This window comes from Serinus canaria, chromosome 1 (assembly GCF_022539315.1).
Source record: "Serinus canaria isolate serCan28SL12 chromosome 1, serCan2020, whole genome shotgun sequence".
NCBI lineage: Eukaryota > Metazoa > Chordata > Aves > Passeriformes > Fringillidae > Serinus > Serinus canaria.
The window spans coordinates 5459080-5480143 of record NC_066313.1 but is presented as its reverse complement, the minus strand read 5'-3'; the positions used below and the strand labels follow the sequence as shown (position 1 = coordinate 5480143).

Below are 21064 nucleotides of genomic sequence, written 5' to 3'. Positions count from 1 at the left end.
AGCAGTCATGTTATAAAACTTCACTCAGTCAAAGGAAGGGGAGAAAAAAAGATTGAAGCAAAATAGCTGGAGCCATTAAAGCTTTCATACCTAGGAGACTAATTTTAATCCCTGACTTCCAAAATTACAGGGTAACACAGTTTCAGCAAGTAGATGTTTTGGTGGTGCTGTAAGTACTGCAGAACAGCTTCCTTCTACATCTTGTCTAAAATTTTCTCTTCTACATCCTTCCTTCCTTTAGACACATTCTGTCTAAAATTTGCTATAATACAAAGGGCACAATGATGGCAGGCATATGACCAAGTTTGCCCTGCAATAGTGCTGCCTCTTCAGGAAACAAAAACACCTCAATGGTGATTAAGAGTTCTACTGTACATCAGAAATACACTTAAAAAGAAAAAAATAACAAAACCCAAAAGGCTGGAACTGTGGTGTACAGCAAAATAAGCAGCTAAAGGCAGGGAAGTGCAGCACCTGGGCAAGGCTGAGTGCAGTGCCCTTCCCTGCAGGAAGGCAAAGGAGCAGAGAGCACAGGGACCCAGAGCACAGAGTGGAGGGACTGAGGTGGCAGGACAGAGGAGAGGATGGGGACAAGGCTACCAGAAGCTGTAATTACAACTGAGGAATTGCAGAACTCATAGCACTTGTCTCATCACACCTTCTTACACAGCTTCAATTCTACCTGAAATAACAGAAATGATCTGTTTTACCTGGGTGTTGTGTGGATAAATGTGTTTATCAAGAGGTTCAGATTCTGCCACCAAGGCAGCAGCTGTGCTGGAACAAGCCTTTGCTTCTCCCCTCAGCATTCACTGCAGCTCAGGGTTTCTTTATTGCACCATCCCTCCCTCACCAGCAAACACTGCTCAGCCTCACTGGCAAGGTGCATGTCCTCCCTAATTAGTGGAGGAACTGCCCAGTCCATGAAAGCCTTTGGTTGCTAAGGGACAGCTCCATTCACTCCCATTGAAGATGACCTGACACAGGGATCAGCAGAATTTCTGTTCAGCCTTTGCAGGTTTTGGTTGGATGAGCCACTGGATGGAATGAGGCTGCTGAGGGATGAAGCAGTGGTAGCAAAACTCTTCTGTGCAGAAACTCTGCAGCAGACATGGGCTCCCTTTAAACTTTGAACTTGATGTCTGCTTTAAAGGTGCATAATACTCTGTGCTTTAGGCACAGAAAGATGAAGTTTTGGGGCCTTTATTCAAGCTTTTCAATTTAGTGGAGGTTTTTATCCAGCTATTTCTGCCTCTCCATTCCACTTATGCAAAATGGGAGGGCATCACTTCACCTTGAAAAAAACTACATTGGTGGCAGCAAAGCTTGTAAGATACCACAAATAAAAGGATTACCAAACCCATTGTTACAACAAGCACTTTCTATTCAGATCAGGATTTGAATAACCTATGTGAACAACACAGAGGGCCAACTTAAAGTATAAAATCTAAAACTAATACCAACTTGCTTTTAATGCCATCCATCTTACCAATTTCATGAGTCATAAATGGAAGTCTTCCATGGAAGAAATATATGACCTCATAGTTAAGAGCAATGGTAAAGCACATACACACTTGAGGGAGCTGATATAGGGTAGTTTTTAAAGAGCAGTTGTTAAAAATAAATAAGAATTAAGATATTACTAGAATAGCAGAAGATATACAGAAGAAAGTATTCTCTACAAGTGTTTTTTTTTTTTTTTTTTTTGCTGTGGTGTTTAAAATTTAAAAAAAAGGACTTTCCCCTTTCTTATTATCTCTATTGAAGACAAGATGCCAGACTAAACATATTACTCCTGTAAACCATCATAGCATCTCCTACCCTGTGCAGTTAATCCCTTTTTTCAGCAATGTGTTTTCACACAGGTTTCACAGAACATGTCAGGCTGGGAGGGACCACAGTGGCTCATCTGCCACTCATCCCTGCTCCAGCAGGGTCACCCCAGAGCACATGGCACAGGACAGTGTCCAGATGGTTCTGGAATATCTCCTGTGAGGAAAACTCCACAGCCTCTTCAATCAATCTGTTCCAGTGCTCAGAAAATTCACATTTAAAAAGTTCTCCATGTTAAGGCACACAGGTATCTGCCCATTGCCACTTGTCCTATGAGCTTTAGCTTTGTTTCCATGCCATCTCATTAGTCACTCTGGAAACCTCAGATACAAACCAGATGTTCAACTCTTCCTAAATTTCTAGGGGAAGCAGAATTCCCACACAGCTGCCATCCATGTGCTGCCCATAATACAGCTAAAAAATTTTATTTCAACTTCTAGTTTCAGAACTTGCTAATGACATTATGAATTGAGAGAGAATGGAGAAAAATACTTCATTGCATGATATTTTATACATGAGGAAGGCTAAGAAAATATCACAATGCAGGGACTGCTACAAATATTTCAGTGAGTTGAATTACACAGGTGTTGCAGAGCAGGGATGCAGTCCATTTGAAATCCTTTGATGCAGTGATCCCTCATCCCAAAGCCAAATAGTCATAACCACATTGCCAACCGTAACTGAAAAACTTAATTTTAAATGTAAGGAAATGTTAAAAAATACCCATTTTATCAAAACCCAGTGCAGTGCTAAAACAGATAAGCAATTATGATGTGAACTTTTTACTTTCTCTTTAAAGTATGGATGACATTTACTCTTCCACAGCATTTGCTCTTCATTGGCCATGGCTTAGAATTACACTAATTAAAACTATAAGCCACCCTCTTTTATGAGCAGGAGGATGCAGAGTTGCTAGGAAACAGAAAGTTATGATCCCAGTGTAAACTTTCCTGACAGCTAGAGGAAATATTTCATTAGAAATCCAACTGGGGCATTTAGGGAACAGAATAAGAGACAATGGAAGTGGGAGTCTTTTCTATATTTAGTTCCTCTAAATTAATAGGACATTTTGTGTAGGCAAATTCCTGCATTTTATGCTAAAAAAGTTATCATTGAGGAAACAACCTATTGAGAAATATTAAACAGAGAAGAACTTCCTCCCTGCCTTACCCCTCCAATCAACTAAAAACCACTTAACACCCCACACAAACTTGTAATTGCAATATTTGCAAACTAATGGCAAGTCTCTAGCTGGAAATTTGGGAGTTTATCAGATGAAAGGAGCTAAAGAGGTTCAGAACAGGTGTGCAGCCATGGGATGGTGTAACCAGACTTGGAAATGGCAATTCTCACAAATGTATGAGGCAACCAGAAGGATGGATTAATATGGTATTAAGGATTTAAGGGAGCTCATATTGAACATTACACCCTTTAATCAGTGATGTTTGGCTTGAATTAATACAGAAAGGTGCAGACACACATGAAAGACCCCTTTATTAAGGAAATGGTGTTATGACAACATGAGAGTTCAGGAGCCATGCTATGCAAACAGAAACTATATCTATATACACACTCATAAACATGTTTACATGTATGTACTTGGATATGATTCTAAAGCAATGATACTGCGTGTAAGTTTTCTAAATAAGATTTCATACCTACAAAAATATCTCTCTGCAACTGGGCTGCCTCTAAAGAGTTCAGGTGGCTCTCTTTTTATTGAAATGACTTTTGCTCATTTAGCCAAGTGAAGCAAACAGAAAGACCACATTACTGGGAGCAAAGCATATGGGGCAGCTCTCAAATCCAACCTGGACACTGAAGGGTTAATTATATTAACCTAAGGGTTAATTATAATTCAGTCCTTATCAGACCTCTGTAACCATTGAACTCACTCATTTCAGGAGTAGGTGTTCACTTGAGGGTTTTTTGCACCCTCCCTACCTGTTATCTTACTGCATATTTGGGGTTTTTCCACAGCACAGAAGAAGGAAGTCCTCCTAGAAATAAGAAAAAGCAATCAATCAATCATTCATTCTCACCTCATTATCAGTCCATTTGAGAAAGATCTGATTTCTAATCTCAAATCAGCTGCTGCTGCAGAAGACCACCTCAGCATGCTGCAGGCATCCAAGAGATTTGATGTCTGTATTCTTGTCCTTGTAGGAGGCACAGCTCCCTTGATATGCTACTTTCCATTAAAGAAAGCCTTACAGGAAGACAAGGAAACAAACTTAGTGTAGGCTGAGTCTGGGTATCCTCCCAAGGGTGCTCCGGAGCAGCCTGGCACCCAAGCCCAGCCCAGTGCCCTCCTGCACCATGGAAATTGCAGAAAGATGCAGCTCAGCTGTGCCAAAGCTGGATGTTGGTGGCAGTGAAGGGGGAGGTGTTTCCCTCCTTCCAGATTCTCTCTAGCAACAGCCTTGCCAGCCCTGCAATCTGAGACCATCAAATATCAGAGGAAATCAACATGATTTTCAGGCTGTTCAAAGTGATAAACAACCAAAGGCAATACAGAAATTCCTCCTTCATAATCCATTTCACCCATAAGGATCAAAATTAATGCCCACTGAGGGTGGATCAGGAGAGTCTGGCAGAGCACACTCAACAAACACCAGCTTCCTTGGGTCCAGCAAGCACCAGCAGCACTGCTGGGTGAGAGGCCATCACCACCCTGAGCAGGATGGATATTGTGTTCACTACAGAATACTTGGAGAGAAAGAGTCTTAGGAATATCTAAGAAAAGCACACCATTGTGTTTTCCTCAGTGCCTTTCTCCACAACACACATTATTAACTCAGTGACACAGAGAACAAAGTGCCCAGCACTTCCCACATCCACTGGGACTTGGTTAAAGCCACTGTTAGCAAAGCAGAGTGGGTGAAAAATAACAACAAACACAAAGGCTGCTTCTGGATTCCTTCCAAGGTCTGTCCTAAAGCAACTTTACAGGTGTTTACAGAAAATCCCTAGTCTGGGCTCCAAATATTTTTAATAACAGAAATGCATTACTCTGGAAACTTTACAGGAAAGAGCTAATCATCAGTGAGTCTAAAAGTACTGCTTCTGCATGCAATCCTGGCCTTGCTTTTGTTCTCAGATCACCACTGCTACAACAACTGCATTAGCATTCTTTACAACACCTGCTAACCATTCAGTCAGTGTCTATGTACACTCTGCAGTCCTGATCTGACAAAAAGCTGAAACCTCAGACATGACTAAAATAAACATTCATCTTGGAGGACAGGATGCTTTCTCAATACCTTTGTTGCACATTATTGACTGCACAGAAATCCAACACAGCCAAGTAAAATCTGTCACTTGAGAGGCTACAGGATGCTTTGCAGAAGGGGCTTGGCAAAGCTCCTCTTTGCTCCACAACAAATTCCCAAGTCCCTGAAGTTTGTCAAGATTCACAGCTGATGCATTAGATGAGGTAGGGTGATCAAGTTAAAAGCCAATTTAAATAAAGTTTGATGATGGCAGATCAAGGATATTTTTTGGAGCAAAATATACAGAATATATTTAGGGCAGGTCTGCAGAGCCTGAACTAACAAAACATCATAGCACTGAAATAAATCAAAAGCTGAGAGGAGTATTCTAGCCCAGACACAATTTTTAAAAAAATCACTTTTGTTTTCTAAAATAAAATTCATTGTTTTATAACTGTGATGATTTTTACAGACAGACAGCATTTGCAAGCAGGTGAAGAGACACAAAGGAGAAAGTTGAATGTAAACTCCCTCTGCATTTGAACAGTGGCTCCCTACAAAGTCCTGATACTGGGATGTTCAGTTTTTCAACAACAGGAAAGCAGAAGTTTGTACCCACAGGGATTTACATCTGCAAGAAATCACAGGCCTGACATGGAGGTGGAAGATTCACCTTCCCCACTCCCATCCATCCCACTGGGAGGCCTGAAATTCCCCAGGACTGCTTTCCTGGAATAAAAAGTGTGGTGAGTCCAGCATCCTCTAAAGACATCTGCTGGTAAAATCAGGGTCAGGGCAGCAGCTCAAAGGCCATGGAAACAGCATCCAAGCACTGCTGCTGTTCCCTCATGATTCAGGGCACATAGCCACTGTTTCATTTAACACATTTAGCTCTCTGCTCTTCCAATAAATATAAAAATCCTCAGGAAAAAAATCCTCTTAATCACAACTTCCTGATCAAGATGTTGTGTGAAAACCATTTAAAATTTCAAAATTAAGAAAAAAAAAATTGCCAGAGAGAAGCCAGCTCTCATAAAATAGAAAAAGTGGAACAGGAGAATTCTTGCTGTATTAAGTCTTCTGTTAACCTGTGATTTCTGAACAAAAGCAGTGGAAGCAAGACTTCCATTGATTATCCCTTGCAGTGCAGGGAACTAAATTGATGGCCTCTTCAAACATCACTGTTTGGGCTCCAAATACTAAGTCATTCCTCTGAGCAACAGAAAAATCCCTACTGAGAGGCAAAGATTTTGGAAGAAATTGTCTTATATTTAGTACTGAATCACTGTCTGTGAAATCCAAGTAATATCAGGGCAGAGATATCTACAGGTATCCAGCAAGGCACTGTAACTTAATATTTACTTTGAATAAAATCCCAGGAGCTATTCTGGGATATTCACATGGGGGAAACTGAAAAACACTGTTTTAGGTGGTTTATTTCCATGTGAATCCAACTAACTTGCTGGTCCACATATGGCAGGGCTGTTTTGTTCATAATCCAACAGATCCTCCAGAGAAACTGCCTGCAGGATTTCAGTTAACAAAGCTTCATTCTAGAGCTATAAACAGTTTCTGGATGGCTGAAGAGAGCATGAATCAAGGGCACGCCACTGACAGAAACTTCTAGGTCACATCAATTTCTGTTGTCCATTTATATTTGCTTCTGGCTTAAGGTATAAAAAAGGCCAGCTTTTCCCTTCTCTATACACACACTCCAGCCCTCCAAGACTAAATAACTTATCAATTTTCAGGGCTACATTAACTGCTGATTAGTTGGGTGCTAAGTTAATTAAGCTTGTCTCCTTTTCATTATCAGATATGGCCCAGTACTCCATTTGCTCATTAAGCAGAATGCCACGGTCATTAGAGGTGTTCTGAGTGCAGTTTTCCAAAGAGGGAGATAAACAACTCTGTATCTTTGCTAAATGTCTATATCTATTTTGTATATATACCAAAAAAAAAAAAAAACCCAAACACAAAACCCCCAAACTGAGACATGATGTGAAAGCTATCTCAGGTGGCAGAGCAGGGGTGGATATTGTCCTGGTTGCAGGTGGGGTAGAATTAATTTCTTCTGAGTAGCAGGCACAGCTCTGAGTTTTGGATTCAGAGTGGTGTTAACAACACACTGATGCTTTGGGGTTTTGCTAAGTTATGTTTATCCTAAGTCAAGGACAATTTTTCCTCCCTTGTCTCATGCTTTGCCACTGAGGAGGTGCACAAAAGAAAACTGGGAGGGAGTATAGCCAGGACAGGTGACCCAAAGGTGAAAGGAATATTCCACACCACAGAACATTACACCCAGTATATAACCTGAGGGGAGTTAGCCAGAAGGGTGGCCAGCCTGGGTTCAGGAAGGGGGTTCTGGCATCAGTCAGCACAAGGTGAGCAGTTGCATTGTGCATCACTTTTTGTTTTATCCCCCCTCTTTTTTCCTTCTTTGTCCTCCAGATCGATTACAGCAGTGGAGAATTTTAAAGCCACTCAGTAAAAAAGCTTTACCAGAAAGAGTCAAGAAGGACAGGCAGGCTAAAGAGGAGGAAGAAGCAGGACCATCAAAAGGGTGACTTTTAGGGCCATCATCAGAACCAGAAGAGGAGACAGAAGAGATGACCATGACTTGATCCCTATCCCTGAATGAAAACTGCAGAAGACATGAAAAGATTTCAGCTTTTGTCCTTGTAAACCGAGACAACGGAGCCAAGAGTGAGGAATTAGAGGGTAAGAAAGCCAGCTGGGATTACTTGCTAAGGAACCAGGCATTGACAACACAACTGGGAGAAAACCACAGTCCTTTATCTCTGGATGTGACTCTTATCAAGTGTGAGGGTAAGGTGAACTAACAAAGATGATATTCCATGTCACTCAGGCAAATGGACTGCAACAGAGAAAGGTATTTAATACCTGAGGGAATCAGCCATGGGAGAAATTAGATCTTTTGGAACCAGGACTTTCTCCACAGGGAGCCTTTTTATATATGATGCAATTTGAAAGCATCTCTTTCTGTCCTTTCCCATGATCCATACTGAAAAGAAATCCATCTGGATGGATCAAATTAAGTCTAAGTGAAATTAAGTTTTCTGTAATGCAAACAACAAATGTGAATCGTGGGTAAAAGAAAAGGTATCGGAGAGGTTTAACAGAAGCTGGGGTCCAACATAAGCTTAAATGGCAGAGAGAGCAGGGAAGTATTTGGAAGAAAAATCAAGATTCGTGAGCAAGATACTAATTTTTAACTTCTGTCTGCATCTTCATTAAGTGTAAAGTGATAAGATAATGAAAGTTCACGGACTTGTGAAACTATGGTTAGCAGGGATTTCATACATTGGCATGGGTCTCTAGCTAAGAAATCTGGGACTTGCCAAGGCTGATGCTGAAGGAAATTGTAATTCTTTTACCTGTTGTAAAGAATATTACCTGTTGTAGTTCTTTTACCTATTTAAAGGCATATTAAATAAATAACAAAATAAAACAAGTAACTATGGCTGAGGGTTGAAAATAATTCAGGACTAAAGTATGAGAGAGAATCCAAGTTATTTGTGCAACTGCTGCATTCCCATAGTAGAACAAAAAATTTGTCTATAATTTTCTTGCTGCATTTCAATATTTTGCAACCAAAACTAACTGTTTACATGTGAAAAAAAAAAAGTAGCTCTTCCAAATATATGGAAGCTGGATGAGAAAAGCTAAGCTACCACCTGGTAGTTTTCAGAGATGACCTGTATTTCAGCAATACATTTATACACCTTTCAGTGTAATTTCAGTTAAAAGCATTACCAAGACAAAAGCAGATTGAAAATTGATTCAAGACCTTCTCTGCACTTGCATTCATTTTTCTTATTGTCAGATCCAGTCTATTCATATAATGGTGATATGCACAGTGTTTAACCTGAATTTTAGGCCACCAAAGATTATAGTTTTAGGTTAGAAGCTTACACAAGTGCTCTATCTGGTTGCAGTTATTACATTTTGTGATTTATAGGTACAGTCTCTCCTCAAGAATTACAGAGGCAAAATGACACTCAGTTTGAGATTTCTGGTTTTTGTTTTTTGTTATCTCACTGTAAAAAAAACTCTCCTATAAAAGAGCACCAGAAATAATTTTATAAAATAATTTAAAAGACACAAATTTGGGGTTGGCCATGAGATGCACTGCATATGAAGAGCAAGTTCACACTGGCACTGGGCTGAGCTGTAATTCCATGTTCCTACGTGATCTGTGAAGCACACAGAGGGCAATTCGGGACAGCCCAGGAGTACAGTTCTCCCCATGGACCACACAGAGAGCTACAGCTCTTCATTCCAGCCTTCTCATTCAGTTAAAGGTGGGCTCTGAGGCATTCACCACATCCAAGTGATAAAATGAGGTCACTTACATTTGTCTGCTCTTCACCTAATGCGCACCTAGGAGGCTTGAAGAGCAAAACCCATTCCTGGCACAAGCAGAAGGAATGTTAATTGAGGTCAATAAAACAGGCATTTGCTTGCTGCAAGGCTGCCTTCCACCCTGTGAGCACAGGGACATCATATTGTTCAGCTCAGAAAATCCTCATCTCCTGCCTTCTAGTTAAATGCTTTTCCACCCACCTCTTCCCATCATCAAGCAGTCTGTCTTCTTTTGCCTTTTCTAAGTTTGTGGAGTGGGGACTGCTGAAGGTCTAAGACGATTTTGATTTCTCTCATTATACTTAGGAAAGTTTTTGCACAAGCTGTACTCCCCAAATACCAGATTATCTGACTTTGTACATAACTAACAGGAACAGCAGCTTCTACTTGACACCTCCATCATAGCTCACCTGTCAGCTTAGATGACACTAACATTTATTTCTTTCAGGCCTCAAGGTACATCTCAATACCAGGGAACAGAAAGAAAAAAATAGTTAAGGGAATTTGGATTTTATTATTATTATTATTATTAAATTCTCACAGCACTTTCTGCACCAGAAAATGCAGAAAAGCATGGACAAAAATCCCCTATAATTAAGCAGAAAATGAAAATATAATGCTTACACTTTGTGATTCAAATAGAAAGAGGTGTCATTTCACTGAACTAGCAGGACAACAAAAGGTACAGGTTAAACCTGTATAGTTTAACCTAAAGATGGATCAAGGCAGATTGAATTGCACTGACTGATGGAAAGAATTCTGGTAATAAAGGGCTTTAAATCTACCTTCCAAATTTTAGAAACTACAGGCAACTATTCCATTTTACATGAAGGTACTTACTATAGAAAGCAAAGATAATTAATTAGCAAGATGTCTGGCTCAAGGACAGAGCTTTCACTCTGTAACAATTTTAAGCCAACACAAGACATCCTGTAGGAGGTGAGCCAGTACTGGAAGCCCCTGACAAGCCAGGAGCCACCTGACAAGTCTGTACAGTTATTCAAGGCAGGGTTATTTTGATATTTATATATATATATATATATATACATATAATTGTGTTATTTGATTTAAATATCTATACTTAAATAAGAAAGCTATCAAGATTTTAGCATGAAAGAAGGTACTTTTATCCTTAATGTTATCCTTTAGTTTAAAAGTAGCTATCAATCAAAAGTAGGCATCATTATCAATGAGGAAAACCTCAGAGCAGTCCTATATGAATCTTCAGCTACAATATTGCAGAGCAACCTTCACAGCAGCAATTACTCAGCAATTTTAACCTAGAAAAATCACTCCACTACATACAATCCCAGTATAAGCTGAGGAGTGGTATTTCCAGCCACACTTGTGGCTGCCCAAAGCACCTACATACAGCAATATTATTTCTGCTCTCCTGAGATGAGATCCACTTCACTCTGTTTCAAACACTCTTATCCCAAACACTACACCCTCAAGGCAGGGCAGCCAAAGAGGACATTGAAATGTCATTCAAAGCATTTCTGTCAAAGGTTAAGGCTTTGTATTTATTCATTTTAAACCAAAGTCACCATCACCATCAGTTTACCATGGAAGAAAGCTGGGATTTTAATTAAGAGAACAGCAACTTCTCAGGTAGTGCCTGGATTATCACCTCTAAAGTATCACAGACTTCTCTCACCAAGGACAGACCTATCCCAAATTACTTCATATCCCATTAAAGCAACATGGAGGAACCTGTAATTGTCTCTAACTCCAGGTGACTTAGCACCAAGTTGGGGTTTTTCTGTTTCAATGAAAATCACTATCAAATCAGAGCATATGTCCATGTCAACTGGGCATCCATAATCAGACAGTCAAAAAGCTGGCATTTTTGGTTCTGAAAGTTGCAATATCTGTATTATGCACCCTCCCCACCATGAGCTCTTTGCAAAAATACCAGATGAGTCCCTTAATATCTGCCTTTTTGCAACTTCACTAGATTTCTGGTAATATCCAACTTGCACTTTATTAAAAAAAAAAAAACTGAGAAGAAACCACCTGACTTCACCCAGCAATTGCTATATAAAGAACTGGCATTAACAATATCCAGAAGACATATGATGTCAAATCTTGAGGGAAAAAGCCAGGAAAGTGAAGCACTAGGAGGTGGCTGTTTTTAGCAGCATGATAGCTGCTGACAAAGCTGTGGGTCTGAACAGATCCTAGGATGTCAACAGAGCACTAATGTACTAGTATTAAGTACCACTGGCAGGATTCAGTACCAACCTGGATGTGGGAGAGGAAAGGAGAGAAAAGTAAAAGACAACAGCAGAACAAAGTGTTGGGTAAGGACAAAGCATTACTATATCAGATCCAGGTGGGAATGCAGCTCTGGGCTTCCACCAGCCCACAGCAGCATCCTGTCTCTGGAGGACACACAGAGTCCACAACAACACATGGTGCTGAACAAGTGGGGCCTGATTCAGCACCTGCCTCAAGCACAGGCATTCCCCAAGGCTCAAAGGGAAAGATGCAGCCAGGCAGAGTTTTAGAATAACCTCTGTTCTGCACAAGCTCTTTTGGAACTGAGCGTAGTAAATGAAGCAAACCCACTGCACTTTCCCTAGAAGCTACAGAAAGTCAGTTCAATTATGTGTATTAACACATCTAGGGGAAAACTAATTCATCCCAGAACCCTTACCCTCCTCATCCGAAGCAGCAGGAAAATATCTGAGTATCAGGAATTGTAAACAACCTTCAGATTTCAAGGACAAAAGTAGCTTAGGGATATAGAAAATCGACAATCTCTTCACTCCAAAGGTAAAACAAGCCAAAATATGATCAATAACTTCAGAATCCTTAAAAAGAATACAGTACATAGTTTTTTCAACTATCATTTCAGATTACACACTTGGAATGAAGTGCTGTCCAAGCTAAAGCAGGCAGCACAAGCTGAATAGCTACATCAGGAAGATTAACTGAGGTAGAGTAACTGGGTTTTGTAAATTAAGTAGCTGCTCTAAGTTTAGCATACATCCCATACTACCATAATTGTAAAAACCACAATTTTTTCAAGTCCTGAGACAAGGAATGGATAAGAACCTGCACATCACAATCTAAAGCTGCATTACCAGAAAAATGCACATCTGAACCCCTCCTCCCTACCTGTAGTGAAAATGTATCTCACCACCAAGTATCCTTAACAGGAATCAACATATCAATTAACATATCAATTAACTGGGAAGAAGAGTGCACATCATGTTGTGCTGCCTTGGAGAGTAAGGCAAAGATCACCCACCCCAAGTTAAAACAGGTTTGTTTTCTAATAGATCATAAAGCTGACTCAAAACACTTCATAAGCCTATAGTTGTATTAAAAAAAATGTTTTAAAGCTGAAGGTGAATAGCAAACATGCTGGACACTGAAATAGATAAGGATCCAGAATGGATTGGGGCTGGAACTGGGAATGGAGGAAAACCCGGACTGGAATTCAGCTGGGATATGGAATGGGGAAAAACCCGGACTGGATTTCAGCTGGGATATGGAATGGGGAAAAACCCGGACTGGATTTCAGCTGGGATATGGAATGGGGAAAAACCCGGACTGGATTTCAGCTGGGATATGGAATGGGGAAAAACCCGGACTGGATTTCAGCTGGGATATGGAATGGGGAAAAACCCGGACTGGATTTCAACTGGGATACGGAATGGGGGGGGCAATTCTCCCACTGAATCAAATTCCATTTTCTTACTTTAAGTGTTCACCTTTTCAATGGCAAAGACTGAAAGAAACATCAGAGGATCAGGGCTGGGGTAGAAAATGGCAAAAACCCAGACTGGATCTTCAGCTTGCAAGATGGATAGATATTGCAGGGACACAGGGATGAAGATTTGGTTTGTTTAAGTAAACAAAAAGAAAATATGGGAATCTGCAAATTTAGGCATTTCCAGCATGAATCCTGAAAATGCAGTCCCAGTCATTCATAGGAATGCCTGAGCATGGTGAGAAGGAGAAAGCGGCACCACATGGACATTAACTAACCTCCAGATTCACTGTCTCTGGAACAAGGACAGCAGCATGTGCCTCAGTCCAAGGGTGAGCAACAATAAAATGAACAGCCACTTGGGGACTGCAGATATATTTGAGGTACATTTTTGTCTCAGACATGAAACTGAATGTTGTCATTGTCCAGTTTTGTTGTGGGGAAGATTCCCTCCTTTGCTACACTGCACTACCAGAGAAATAAAATACAAACTAGTAAAATCTTCAGGTCAAGGGAAGGAAGATGGGCAATGCCCTTTTTCCACAATCCCACTCCACGGGGAAGGAAGATGGGCAATGCCCTTTTCCTACAATCACACTCACACTGCTTTGCCCAACAGCAAAGCTTGTAATTCCAAGGGTTTTCAACCCACCCACAGCTATCCATAAATAAAGGGACATGACCAGGTATCTTCTCGAGGTCAGCTTTTTTCTGTTGTTGAGCATGGCTCACAACACAAAAGAGGTTCTCTCTGAATTTATTGCCTGTTATGTAAAATCTTCCTCTGCTCCTGGGTTCACAGTCCCAGGATATCCTGGCAAGGAAACACACACACGAGGCTGCACTTTGAGATCATTTAAATAAAAGAGAATTATAATGAAGAGTGGAGGAAGGGGGAAGAGGAATTTTCAGAATGTTTAGTTTAAACATACTTCTGGTTAAAACCTCCCACTGAGTTAAATTCAGTTTTCTTGCTTTAGCGTTCACCTTTTCAATGACACAAAGACTTAAGGAAATATCAGAGGCAGCCAGTGAGCCCTTTAAATGATACTGAATCAGGAAACATGACCACAACGTGAACCACTTAAACACAGACATCCATCTTCTGCAATTTTTACTTAGCTGAAGCAAACGCTCCATAAACTTGTTCTCTGAACAGAGTACAGTCATCAAACATTTCCTTGTGAGGATAAAAAGGGGAAGATGCCTCTCTAACAGTTTTCCTTGCTTTTTTTTCTAACAACAGTTGAATCTTCTTTTTTAAAAGAAAAGTTCCACAAGTGTCTTTTCAGAGATGTTGCATCTATCTCAAGCATTTTATTTGCAATGAGATTCTCAAATCATTTTCAATGGGGAAAACCTCAGAGAAGTCCTATATGAGTCTTCAGCTACAACATTGCAGAGCAACCCTCACAGCAGCAATTACTCAGCAATTTTAACCTAGAAAAATTACTCCACTAAATACAATCCAAATATAAGCTGAGGAGTGGTATTTTCAGCAGGTGTATTCCTCTTCTTCATGCCATGCACAGAGCAGGCTAAAATAGCCCAGAAAGAATGGAAGGTGGAGAACTTGCCCTATGAAGACCTGTGCAAAATCAAAAATGCAGTGCAGTCTCCATAAGAAAGGGATCAGTGGCTTCACAGAACTAAACCATTTTCCTCCAGCCCTCCCATACCTTCCAGCAGGTTGCCACTGAAGCTCAGAAAGCCACTGTCTTGAATGTCTATTTTTGATAGAGCTGGAAGGATCTTGATAAAGAACACATCATCTTTAATTTGATTTTGGAAAAAAAAATAGAGACTTCTCTCTAAAAGAACAGAAGTGCTGCTGAAAAACATTGCTTTGTACCATTCACTGACATACTATGAAACTTGACTTCTGATATTTCTATTTTCCATGAATCAAAAGAGTATTTCCCTGGTATTAGAACTGTGAAATTGCATCTGAAGAGAAAATAGTGCTTTTACCAATCAGTGACATTTCCCTCTCTCCCCAATGTATCAACCTAACCTGAACTGATGTTTTCTAAAATATCAACTATATGCTTTCATAATAGTTAAATGTCTTGGGGTTTAACTAGAGCTAGTGAAATAAAATTTACTCAAGGATGGTAAATTAAACTGGGCATGCAATATTTGAACAGGAAATTAGAGTGTACAGCTATACTTTTAAAAAACCTAATGATTAGATAAATGTAGACCTTCCTGTCTTTCTTTAATGAACCCATACCCTATGTTTGAGAAAATTGACAGCCAGGACAGTTTCAGGTCAGAATATATATCTGTCCTCATCACTACACTCCCTCCTGTCTGTGACACCTTGGATAATGCAACAGCCCACACAGATGCATTTTCTGAGCAAAGTTACATTAAGGGTATTTTTTTAGAGTTGAATCCAAATCATTGGTTGCACCCAGTATCTATGCATTTCTAACCATTTGCTGATAAAAATATAGACAAAGACTCAATACAGAGGCAGGAAGATGTGATATAATGCAAAACCAAAATTCATAAGAATGAAAAAGTTTTCTGCTCAAGGACAAAGCTTGCCCTGATAAATTGTTTTGTGCATTTAAAGTCTCTCAACCTGAAACACGACCAAGTCCAGCTGACTTGATGCCACAAAATGCGAGTTCAGAGTGCAGGTCACTCCTTTGATCCCAGCACTCAAAGTTGTTTTAATAGCTATGAAGTTCAGGATGTCAGGTAAAGCAAAACTTTAGTTAGGGAGAAAAAAATATTCATAAAGTTATTTGCCCTGATTGTGATATTTCCACCACAAACCAAAGAGAACAGAACTTTTACCAGGAAATCATCCAGAATAAACAAAAGCCCTACAGGTTAGTTTAAAGCAACAATCCTTAACAAAAGAACCTAGTCTCTATGCACATACCAGACTAAAATTTATCTAAAATTTATCTATTTCTTTAAGCACATTTTTAAAATTAAAAATTTAATACAAAGGATCCAGTCCAGGAAGTTTCTTGAATCAGAAAATTTATCTGTTTTCAAGGAGATGATGAAACAAAACTGAAAGATTCATCTTCTGCAATTGAAAAGTAGGCTTGAGCATATTAGTGTTTTCATGTTGCTGAAAAAAAAGATTCTTTAAAGGTTCATTGATTTTTGACACCTTATAAAAGTGTTAATGATGCTTCATGAAAAAAAATTATTCCATGACTATGGCAAGTAAAGTTCACTATGGAGAAAAATAAGAAACTTTATTCCCTGATTTTTTACTTCAAACCCATAATTTGCATAAAAGATTTCTAAATTCACCATCTGGGAAGGACACACTTAATGTGACTAAAGGGAGATTGAAGATACATCAACTACCTGTGTGTGGTCAGGGTCACCTGTAGGAACAGGGCTGAGAACTTGCTGAGCTTCATGCTGCAAAAACTGACGCACCCTCTGATGCCCATAGGTCACAGGCAAGTTAGTGACTTATTTTTCCTTTGGAAATGGAAAATCTTTCCAGCTTCCTGTGGTCCAGGAGTTTTCACCATTGGCTTCCCTTCCCTCAGGGCAGGCTTTTCTTCTGCTGGTGGGAGTCATATCTATGAGTAGAATTGTTTGCAGCCATGCCAGGCACATTTCCAAGCAGCTGGAAGGTGACCTTTCAAGAGGACTTCTTAGGTCCCCTGCTTTTATTCTGTCATAAAGATATTGCAGGAAAGCTGCCAACACTTTCACCAGAACAATGCACTTCCAATATACAGAAACCCTCCTATTTGTATATTTTTTTGCACAGTACACAGTTTTATTGGAGATTCTGTGCCTCAGAATAACATTAAATCACAATTTTCAGAATATTCAATGCCTTGAAGGTACAGCTACCACAGAATGACAGCTTCAGTTTCACTTATGGAATCTATAATGATACAAAACCAGCACAGAACCCTGGCATGAGGCATTCTGTGCAAAAGGGAAATAACTTTTCCTGGAACTCATTAAAAAAGAAAAGCTTGGGGGTCCCCATATCTGCTCCTAAAGTGATGATCTGTAAAGACCTTCTAAAAAGGGCAGGGTCATAAGCACAACTGTTTTTTGGGGGTTCTGCAGAGGGACTGTGTGAGTGAGCATAGTGCAGTGGTTACAAACCCCAAAAGACAGTAGTGATAGGATCACACTGCAAATTTTGACAGTTTCTCCCCTCTCCTGCATTGCCCTGTGTCATGTATTACCTAGTAAAGAAGTCTCACTTCTAACAACCTACAGTATCACACCAGGGACAGAAGTAACTAGATGCCATGGCAAGTGCACAAAGACAAGAAAGAGCTGCACAATGTTTCAGATAAATTAAGGAGACAGGATGCTGAAGGGTTCAATGAACAGTCTGTTCAAACGCTACAGCGCAAAAAGAAAACCAAAACTTTTTAAGCATCAGAAAAAGAAAACAGCATATTTTTTTCCCCTTTGCCCAGCTTTCACCAAGCAGATAAAATTTAACTTGCTGTTCCATCTTGCTTTGGCAGACTGAGGTAGTTTCTAGGTCAGATACTGAAACTGATGTTTCCAAAATATCTACACGACCATTCTTTCAAACCTCCTCAGGCACATCTCAGTGCACAAACATGCAAACATTTGCTTAGGATCAGGTACAGACTCAGTCCTATAGCCAAGAGAAAAACAGTGATGGTGAGGATGAAGAATAGAAAAAGCCACTTGGAAAAGAGAAGGAAAATACAGATCTGGAGTAAGACTGAAGGAGAAGGATGGGGAGAAAACAATGGAGTAGTAAAATGACCACCTGGGGAAGGGATGAGCAAGAAAACAGGATCAAAACTCAGCTGGCAGGCAAAGGCTGAAGGATCCTACCCTGTCAGGAAACAGGGGACAATATGGATCAGAAATGGGATGTGCTAGAATTGGAAGTGAAACCAGGGAAAAAAGCACTGCTATAAGGTGAGTTAGGCAGGATGCACAGAATCTTGTGCAAGAGGGAAAGCAGCAGGCATTGCCTCTTCCTTGGTCTCTCCCATTTTTTACTTTGCTCCCTTCCCTACTGCTGCCTTTTTTTTAAGCTACCTAAACCCATCAGTTCTACACACATCCACCCTGGCCTCCCCTAATTGAGCCTTGCTCAATTCTGGTTGTCACAATTCAGATGAAAACCATGTCTTGTGTTTGAAGTGGAGAGATTCAAGCTCAGCCATGTAGAAATGCAGCAGTACAGCGCAGTCTGTCCTGGAATGTGAGACTTGAGAAAATGAGAAGAAAAATAGTCCTCTATATTGTTCCTATTGTACCAAGACTTTGCTAAAGTCTCACAGGCCCAGTGCTGAATAATTTCAAAACAGATTTTGTGTGCTGTCTCCACAATTGCTGGAGACAATGCTCTTCATATGCATAGCCATATTACACAGAATTCACCATCTCCAAACAGCTGTCCTAACACAAACTCATTTGTCCCTCAGGTCTGCAACTCCCCACATTCCTATAGAGAGCTCAGAGGAAAGTGTTCAGAGTGTCTCATCAGTATTTTGCCCACCAGTATTTTAGGTACAATGTTTTGTTACAGACCTTGGTTTCATTAAATTAGAGATGCTTTTATTGCTGTTATGAAAAAAAATAAGACCTCAGCCACTGGAGTCAGGAAAAGCTGAAGCAATGCCTTAAGAACCTGTAATTTTGCCAGTATGACAAGTAATTGAAGCAAGAGAAACTATTTGCAAACTTATTACAAATATTTAGTTTATAGTGAGAGTATTAAATTTGTGCTTGGTACCCTGAAAGGTACTTAGCACTTACATATGAAACTCAATTTTTGTAATGCAATGAGTTAGAAGAGGCAGCAACCTGGCAATTCCATAGAGGTTAAAAGGTTAACAGGGCTTCTCTCAACAGATCAATGCAATGATGGGATCTCAATATCAATTTTTTGTAATCATGAAGCAGTCGCTCAAAGATCTGGGGAACTGACTGCTACCAGCTCAGCTAAGCAAGATATTGTGAAATAGCACATTTTAAGCTTGTTTTAACTTAAACAGAGGAGAATTAAACACTAAATCAGGTCAAGTATAAGAGGTCCCTGCCCTCACTGCCTGTTGGCACTACTAACCATTATTAATGATTAAAGAGCACCAAGCCAGGACATGGCTGTGCACATTTTCCTATGAGCAAGTACTGCTGCTGTTTGGTACAAAAACTTTCTGAAAAAGCAGTGTTGGTATTTTGCATTGAATAATCCTTGACAGTCTCTCCCTCACCCCCATGAATTCCTTCACCTTTTAGTTTCCATAACTTCCCATGGCAGGAGTCACACAGCTCAGTGGGCACCATCACAGTGCCACTCAAGCACGTCCTCTGTCTGCATGATTCTGAGAAGGATTGAGGGTTTTCAATGCTTCTCAAGAGTCAGACCATGCTTTCAGATGAAAGGCTTTTTCCAAAGTTCTCTTTCATACTGATGCTACAGTGAATTCACACAGCAAGAGCAATATGTGTTCCACAGCTCTTAAAGGCACAGGCACTCTGCTGCTACAGCAATGGGTCTTACAAAAACCTTCAAGGCACAATTTTCCATGTGTCTCCTTTCTGGCTTTCAGTCTTGATCTTGTGAATATAATCTCAACAATCTCAGCCCAAATCTTTTCACCTCAGGCAAGTGCAGAGCCATGTGGCACAGCAAGTAATGACATTACTCATGCAGAAGCCACATCATACACAATAGCAACCCTTGCCACTCAGCAATACCAGGAAAAAGATTTCTGTAGCTGGAGCTCTTCTCCTCTAGATGCAGAGGAAACACCATATAAGTCAGGTATTTATTAATTTCCTCGGGTTTGTGGTGTTGCTATTTTCTTCCTGAGACATTAAGTACTTACCATAAAACAAAAAAAGGTTTTTTCTGTGTTTATTGAGAGAGAGAGATGGGGTGCTAAAATAAGAAAACAAATAATAGATGATATTTGCATTCCTGTGAGGAGTCTTAGCATCTTAGTCAAACACTGGAGCACTTTAAAGGCATAAAACATCCACGATTTAAAAAATTCTATGAACCATCTACTACAGGCAACATAACTGAACTGTTTCAATTCTCTAGGGCCAGAATGCCTAGTGTGTTCATCAGTTTTGAGTTATATTGCCCCTTATGCATTTTACAGAATAAATGATATAAGTAAATACTTTCCATGCTCCTCTGATACACCTTAACTATAACTTAGGAAAAGCTAAAAGTACTACTCTAGTAAAAACCTACTTTTGAACAGGTTAAAAAGGATTCTGTAAATTTGAAGATGCAGAAGCCACATGTTTTATAGTGATCCTGCTTCCACTGGAGGAGGGTGAGAGGTAGAATAGCACAAGCTCTGCAGAGAACAGGAGAGGAGTACTTGCCCAGAACAGCTGGCTCAGCCCCCAGAACTGCCTTAGGCTGTGCCACAGCAAACACTCCTCCTGAGGAGAGCAAATACCAGTGCCCCAGGCAGCTCACCCCATCCTTGCCTGCCCACCACTGCTCTCTAACCATGGCTGAACACCTTCTGAGGGAGGGCTCCCAGCAATCCCTGCCCTTTTTTCCAAGGGGTACCACAGCCCAGAGTCCCTGCCCATCCTCACAGGTGACTGCCAGTGGCCCCCCTACCACCCACGGGAGCAGAACCAGGAGGGTTCCTCCACCACTCTAAAACTCCCATTTGGCTGGTCAGCCAGCCTCTCTCAGAGCAAACAAATGAACTGATAAGCAAATTTAGCCCTGTGGCTAAAGCCAACCCCTCTTAGGCAAGTCTTGGTATCAGGGGGTCAGGCTGTTTTCAGCTTCCAAAAACAAACACCTCATAAGATGGTGCAAGGCAGACAGTGCTGAAATATGTTTCACAATGCTCTCCACACAGCTGTAATAAAGCACAAGCAATTGTAAACAGATGTTCAGTCTTAAAGCAGCTTTCAGCTGCAGTATATAAGT

The 21064-nt window shown here is 40.4% G+C and overlaps 1 long non-coding RNA gene across 1 annotated transcript in view; it reads right to left on the bottom strand.

The window, feature by feature from the left end:
• Positions 1-3715: 3715 nt before the first annotated feature.
• Positions 3716-21064, bottom strand: part of LOC127060249 (uncharacterized) — a 44213-nt gene continuing 26864 nt past the window's right edge. Inside the window, exon 3 of the long non-coding RNA XR_007779057.1 lies at positions 3716-3833. This is a non-coding gene — a long non-coding RNA (uncharacterized LOC127060249). The remainder of the gene's footprint in view (positions 3834-21064) is intronic.